The sequence below is a fragment of the Oreochromis niloticus genome, linkage group LG1, assembly GCF_001858045.2.
Source record: "Oreochromis niloticus isolate F11D_XX linkage group LG1, O_niloticus_UMD_NMBU, whole genome shotgun sequence".
NCBI classification, from domain to species: domain Eukaryota; kingdom Metazoa; phylum Chordata; class Actinopteri; order Cichliformes; family Cichlidae; genus Oreochromis; species Oreochromis niloticus.
This window is the reverse complement of record NC_031965.2, coordinates 16,097,328-16,105,122: the sequence shown is the minus strand read 5'-3', so window position 1 is coordinate 16,105,122 and position 7,795 is coordinate 16,097,328. Positions and strand designations below refer to the sequence as shown.

Below are 7,795 nucleotides of genomic sequence, written 5' to 3'. Positions count from 1 at the left end.
GGAGTCTTCTGGGAACATTACAAGGCATTTCTCAGTTAAATCCATCCCTCACTCATTGTGTTGACCCCTCCCATTCTGCTTGTTCCTTCCTTGTTCCGTCTTCCTGAGGCATTTCTCATTTCTCTAATTTGCGCCTCTTCGTCTCCTCTGTTCTCCTTCCTGTGACCTGCAAATCAATCTCAATAATCTACGTTGATGTATGTCTCAATTCCTAAAATGCATCTCTGGAGGAAACAGGAGGCTTGCCAGAGGTGCTACAATCAAGAATGCACATGTGTGACTGTTGCAGAAGTGTTTTATGAAAGAGGCGTGGCAAACACCTGGATTAAACACACCATGTTGAGAGGAGGAACTGAAACAGCAAGGCCTTAATTATTCATGTTGCTTAAGTTATTTAAGAACCAAACTTTCTGTGTTTCTGTGAGTGTGAAAAAAAAACCCATGATCATTAACAATGTTACATCTGGACCATCAAATACTGCCGCAATTGGGATGAGAAAAAAAAAGTCATAATAAACATTACAATAAACAAATTGTTACACCTGATTGCAAAACGCTGCTGTAGCAATTAAAAAAAATAAATAAATAATAATAATTTAGTTGTGTCATATTTAACTGATATCACTGATGTCTCATTTTGTTAAATGCCTGTTGCATCATCTCTTCTGGTGCTTCTTCCACCCCTCCTCTGTTTACATCTCTGGTGGGAGGCATTATGATGGAAAGAGAAGAAGAGAGGATGTGCAATCTGTGATATGAGGAAAGGGGCCGGTTTTGTGTAGGAGGCAGGCAGAGTGTGAGAGGAATGACCAGAACGACCAGATAGCTGACATACCTGTAAGCGCTTGGCTGATTGATTATTTAAAGGGCTTGGCGTTCCAACCTTCACTCTCTTCCCACCAGCAAGCAGGTGCTGTTGTTCTGGGTTACTTTGCTTGCCACTAGAGGTCACTTACTGTACCTTTTGAAGCATAATTATAGGTAGCAATACCAGCAAAAATGACATGGGGTTGAATAATGTGGAGAGTGGTCTTGTTGTCCACTAAGTGGTGTTTTGCAAATGACCACATTTAGAGCAGTTGAGACCTTGTTATGAAGAGTCTGTCAAATATCCATTATAAATTTACCTTTTAACTTTAATAAGTTGTTTGACTCAAAAACAAGCGTTTGTGTGCTTAAATTCTCTGGCTCAATTACCAAGGAGCACACGTATGCAGTGGGGGAAATAATTATTTGATCCCCTGCTGAATTTGTAAAGCTGCTCACTTACAAAGAAATGAACAGTCTCTAATTTTTATGGTAATTTCATTTTAATGGAGAGAAATAGAATATCAACCCAAAAAAACAACAAAAACCCCCACATTACTTAAAAGTTAAATTGATTTGGATGCCATCGACTGAAATAAATATTTAACCCCCTATATTCCCACATCTGTACACAGAATTAGTTCTTTAATTTCAACCTCTATGCCATCAGGACATCAGGTAAAAGACTTCAAACCTGCACAAGACCATCAGCAAGACGTTTGGTGAAAAGATGACAGCTGTTGGTGCAATTATTCAGAAATGAAAGAATTACAAAATGACCAGTCATCCTTGGTCTGGAGCTCCATGCAAGATCCTACCTCATGGGATGAGGATGGTCATGAGAAAGGTGGTGTTTGCTGATTGCAGTTAGAACCACAGTCCCCAAGAGGTCCGTTAGTTCAAGAAGACACATGTACAGGCCTGTCTTAGGTTTTCCAGTAAACATTCTACCTGTCATGTTTGGAGGAAGAGAAGTGCTGAATATAACCCAAAGAACGCGTCCCCACAGTTAAGCATGGAGGTGGAAACATTATGATTTGGGGCTGTTTTTCTGCAAAGGATACAGGATGACTTCACCTCATTAAAGGACAGAGCATTATCATTCCCAACGCATAACATACGGATGATTTGTCACGCCTGTAGACGTCTCATAGTGAAGCAAAAGGTACCCTTCCACATCCTTATTAAAGGCTCTGGGTTCTCAGTTGACTCCAATATAAACCCGCTCGCGGCGATAAGAGATACTTAGAGCGGAGGCTTCAGCCGTCCATTCCAACACAAACACATGAAAGTATCAGTGATAATTCAAGAATAAAATGCCTACATGTTGTGGCCATCACATAATGTTTTCCATAGTGATTCAGTATGTGAAAGTGAACAGATTTAAGGTACACAATTTTTTGTTCCGTTTATTTTCATTTCACACATAGAACAAATTTATAGATTCATTCCAACTCGCTCTCATTCCCAACGTGTAACATTGTGACAAATCGTCAGTATGTTACGTGTTGGGATGGAAACGTGTTGTAAAGGATCTCAGGCTTCTGCCAGCCTGAAAACTGAAGATATGTTTTGGGTTATTGACACGCTGGAAGACCTATCACCAAGGTAATAAAGAAATGGCTAAAGAAGAAGCACATTAAGATCTTGGAGTGGTCTAGTCAGTCCAGCCTTCAATCCAATAGAAAATTTGTGGAGGGAGCTGAAGCTGTGAGTTGCCATGAAACCTAAAGGAATTAGTGTTTCTGTAAAGAGACGTCTAGTGATCTGATGACAACTATAAAAGACCTCTTACTGTTGTGCTTACAAACAAAATCAAATTTCACTCAATGAAATGCAAATTAATTTATAACAAATTGGGTAATGTGCTTTTTGGTTGACATTCTGTCCGCTCAGTTAAAATGAAACCAAACTACAGATTGTCTTTCTAAGTGGGCAAACTTAGAAAATCACCAGGGGATCAAAAAAAAAAAAAAAAAAAAAAGGTTTATCCCACTGAATGTGCTCCCATTGCAACCCTTAAACACAGATTTCCCCCACACAGGAAATTCAACTTTGAGTCCAAATTATTAGTTATTGTTTTAATGTTTTAACTATAGGAGTGTTTGCACTTTTAATATGGAACAAAAAGTGAAAATATACCTGCCCTGTCTCCTTTGACTTGGGCAATGCACTTGAACGCATACTGTACAGTATCTATTAACACCCACTCTCCATATATTAGATTGCACCGGTCGCCATCTTGCTCTCTCTTCTCTCGTTTTCATCTCCCACATGGGGAACACTGTTCTTATTCTCTCTCCCTGATCTTATGCCTGCTGATGAGGGTTAGAGGAGGACTGAGAAGGGGTAGAGGAGGTGGGATGATTTGACCTGCAGGTGTTTCCCCATGAGCACAAAGACCTCTCCACAGGTCGATAATGCACACACTAATGGCTGTGAAGTGACTGGACAGGAATGAGAAATAGCCCTCATCAGTTAGGGTAATGGTGTCCCTGGGCCCACTCAGCCCATTCAAGGGAAATACTGTCAGATCTCTGTGCTTTCTGTGTGTACCTGCTCATGTTAATTACAGACAGTGGCAGACAATCCTGTGTTTCAAAGGGCCAGTGCCTTGGTCATATATCATCCTTACGAGGGTAGTAGTAAAGGGTGGGAATTAATAAAATAAGAGAAAATTCCATAGACAGATATGGCCACTGTCTATGGGCTTATTTATTCATCGAGCCCTAGTAACAGAACATGAATATGCTTGGTAAAACTTGTGAAAAGAATGATGAGTTTGCTCTTTTAAGCCTATCATTAAAGTGGTGGGGGGATCAGAAAATGTGAACTCAAAAAGCAGACGAACGAATGAGAGCGATTAAATGCAAATGGCGACTTATTATAGCAAGAACGTTGTAAAGAAGGTAGGAGTTGCTCAGGCTGGTAACTGGAGCTCTGGGGCTGAGTTGAAGGTTGGGCTTACTGAGCAGAGAAGTGCAGAGGCAAACCAGGCTGAAGTGTGTTAGGGAAACAGCTCAGCCTAAACCTAAACTGCCCCACCCTCCCGGGTTGTAAGGTGGAGGGGGTAGCTGGGGTTCCAAGACTGACAGACAAGCCAAGTTGGAGAGGGATCCAGTGAGGCTTAAGTATAAAGGATTCAGGACAGACAGCCAGGAATTGTGCACTCTGAGAGCCCTGTGGCTATTGTTTAAACACAGCCTCTGTGGACAGCGGCCCACACTTCAAGGCTTCAGGTGTATCCATCAGGTATCAAGGCCAAGACTACTTGTCATTGCTCGTGAATGCAGATACATTTTGAAAGCCAATAGAAAGCAAGACCGCCAGCAGGCAACAGTCGATGGTTTCAAGATTGCATTTTAGAAAATGTGTTCTCTCTCTGTACTTCGGTTTACCTGCATGCAACCAAAGCCTGCTCAAATGGGATTGGTCGGTGGTATTAAGGCAAGAAACAAAACAAAAAAACCCAGACAGCTTATGACAGCAAAAATCTTGCCCACATATTCTGACTTTTGCACAGAAAGATATCCATTTCTAGAGATGACTGATTCTCTGAAAAGGAGCAGGCGGGCTATAGTCGAGTCTATGAGCTGACAGCAGGGCTGACTATATGAAGAGATGTTGATGATGGCTGGTTGCAGCTGGTGGAGCTCTACGCCGACTCCAACACACCTGACTCCACTCCTGCAATTAAGGCTCAGAGAGAGCGAAGGCAGCTATGGGGAAACAAAATGGGAAGCGGAAGGGGTGTCACAGGTTGGAGTTATAGCTCTTTCGGGAATATAAAAGAATGATAAGAAACATAACAACTGAAATTAATATCCACATAACACCACCTTAGTCTCCTACTTCAGACACTTAGAATTTTTATTCTCAGCCATTACATTCGAATAAACCTCCATTGCATTTAATAGAACTACTGGAGTTTATGAGCCACCAAACAGTGTGTCCTTCAAGATAAAAACAACTATATGGAACTTTTATGAATGACATCATCTATCATCTATTATTAGAGCATAGTGCAAGAATCTAATGACTCACCATCTGTCTGCAGACACCAAGGACCATCAGAGCTCCTCTTTTCTAAATTTAGAAAAACAAACAAAAAAACCCTCTGCATAGTTAACAATCATTGTATCCTTGCCACATTCATGATGTCTTGTATTCAAAGAGGGACAGAGCGAGAGGAATGTGCAATACACGTAAATTGCCTATTTTTATAGAAATTCACTCTGTTTTCAGGATGGCTTTCAGAATGGATGGTGGCTTTACACGTGTCGGCCTTTATTGCCTTTATCACGTTTCTTTTTGCAGGAGCTTGCTGCTGTAAGTGTTTCTGCGTAAGACATCCGAGTCGTCTGAATGTTTTTCCACATGAGTGAACATGGTCTCACATGATTTCCACAACACAAAGAAATCTATCCTTTTAACACAGAGCGGCTGGTTAAAGGGACAGTTCACCCCGAAAATCAAGTTGACATACTTTCCGTATTTTCATCCTATCACATTTATCTATAATAAAAGCAGATGGCACTTGGGTCAAGGTGCGAAAATGCCATAAATAGATAAATTCCATAAATAAATACATTTTACAAAATTAACTGAAATGCCACTTTTGAGAAATCATGATCTAATTATTAAATAAATATATTTTAAAAATCCACAACCCAACATGTGAGCAGGTTAGGGTATTGTCTACTGCACCTAGCTAATCTTAAAGCTGGATCAGGTAGGTCACCATTATTTTCAGTACTGTACAGATGTTCTGTTATATTTTACTGTGAAAATGGGAAATAGATAAAGAGATTTATTGAGTCGTGCAATGGAAATACAGCATAGAAAGAAGAAACAGAGTTTGTACAGTTCTAACCAGCTTCAAAGTCAATATTTGGGCACCTTTATTCTTAAAGCTCCTGTACTCACCTTTTGCCTTGTGTTCTGATCTCACACGGCCTCAATAATGTCCGGGCTCTGGGGAGGCCAGTCCACGACTGATTGTATTTCACTGTGTATTTTTCTATCCAGGTATGCTGTTTCTGTACTGGCAGTGTGTTTAGGATGATTGTCATAATAAAATATGAACCTGCTGTCATGCAATAAAATTTCCAGATGTTTTTTGATGATGGATCCAAATCTGATGCTTTTCTGTGTTTGCAGTTCAATTTTGACAAGATTTCTAACACCACTGGCTGAAATTAAGTCCAGATCATGACAGAGCCTTCAGCATGTTTTACAGATAACTGTAGACACTCACTGTCCGTCACTCATTTAGAGCTCTTGCCACTGATTTTCAGTCCATGTCCCATTTAAGCTGGGATACCTCAGACTTTCCCTTCTTTAAGAATGCCTTCTTGACATCCTAGATGGTGAGGGTAATATATTTTCAGCTTGTTGAAATAATTACATTACAAAAATAAATAAATGCATACATACAAAATTAAATACAAAAATAAAATTTTATGGCTGTCAAACTGTGTTATCTTTGGAATCTTTCATTGGTTAAACTAAAGAAAGGGGAAATAATTATATGTGCCTGAACGTAGGCTGGTTAAGTTGGTGCTTTGAGTCCCAGTTTGCTGTCTATTATAAAGTATGTAGACACAACACTGGTTCAGCTCTTGAATTAGGAGCCTTTTTTGTCCAAAATGATTTATAGCTCAGTGTTAAGTGGCTTAAACAAAATGATCAGGTACAAAGATTGGACTGAAAATCAGTGAAAAACCAGCCAATCACTAAAGGAAAACTTTAAAAGACCTTTAGAAAGTCTGGAGAACTATTGCTTGACACCAGTTTAAAAATTACATGAAAGCCCGGCTCCTTGGAAGCAAAATGCATAAAGAAACAAGGGTTGGATCAAAACATTTGCACAGTGCTGTAGATTTTCCGATGCTGTCATAAGCATGAGCCTCCTTTTTGATGCATAGACGAGATGCACACTTTCTTCTGTAATATTATAGCTGCTGTTTGTCATTAGATAAAAAGAAAAATAGCTCTTGCATTAAGAAAAGGAAGACATTTCTACAGCTGATACCTCCCAAACTGGAAAACATCACACCAAAATAATCAAAATGAATAAATAGCACTACAGGCCAGGGGAAGAATATGTCAATTTGATTTTGGAGTGATACACTCCTTCAGGCTACAGAGCTCTGTTGTAACTCACTTGTGGTCCACTGTGCCGAGAGAAAGAAAGAAAACAATATAACATTACTTTGATCTTTATGGTAATCTTGGTTGAAGAACAGAATATTTAAACAAAATGGCAACAGCTTGATGCTCATGTTAAAACTTGATTTTGGTGCAATATCAAGACATTTTAAAACATCCGTAGAGCCCCGTGGTCATGACCACAGCGAATCTAATAGCCATGCAAATGATTTCAACAAAATGGCTCACCTCCTTCACCTCCAGTTTGACACTGAGAGTTGCCAACAGGCACGACAGCTTGATGTTCTAAAGATGGCATCACAGGTTGTGCATCCTTGTGTCTCTGTACATGAAAATTTCCATGTACAAAGAGACCCTATTTGAGGCACCATCTCTATATTTGGCAACAGAGACAGATGCCTTGTTTACGCAAAACAACATGACACAGAAAGAGGCGGGACTTTTTTCCATTATGTGTGTATATATACTGTAGATATGCTTCTGTGCCTGTCTGTGTGTGTGTGTGTGTGTCTGTGTGTGTGTGAGTGAGTGTGTGTGGAAATTGGCCCACATGCAGCCCACAGTTGGAGACTGAGTGGCTTGGTGAGTCAGATAATTGAATGAGTCAGCCGTGACGATTCAAGCACACGGGTTGAAGGTGTAAGAAGAATCCTAACTCTGCATAGAAGGAGCAACAGAAATAGACTAAAAGGCATGGTTGTTGTTCATGTATCCAAAAACATAAGCACAGTAAGCGTTCACAGTACTTTCAAACTGTCCAGTGAAGCTTGAAGGCTTTTCACGGTCTCCATAAGCCTCTTAATCATCAGAAGCCGGA

The 7,795-nt window shown here is 40.1% G+C and overlaps 1 long non-coding RNA gene across 2 annotated transcripts; it reads right to left on the bottom strand.

The window, feature by feature from the left end:
- Positions 1 to 2,851: 2,851 nt before the first annotated feature.
- Positions 2,852 to 7,364, bottom strand: LOC102077424 (uncharacterized). 2 transcript variants are annotated; one of them, XR_002061724.2, is made up of 3 exons: positions 7,207 to 7,364; positions 4,852 to 4,893; positions 2,852 to 4,526 (listed from the first exon to the last, which is right to left on the bottom strand). It is a non-coding gene; the product is annotated as an uncharacterized LOC102077424 (long non-coding RNA). The 2 variants fall into 2 exon arrangements; XR_268965.3 differs by lacking the exon at positions 7,207 to 7,364 and adding an exon at positions 5,734 to 6,158.
- Between the last annotated feature and the right edge of the window lie 431 nt (positions 7,365 to 7,795).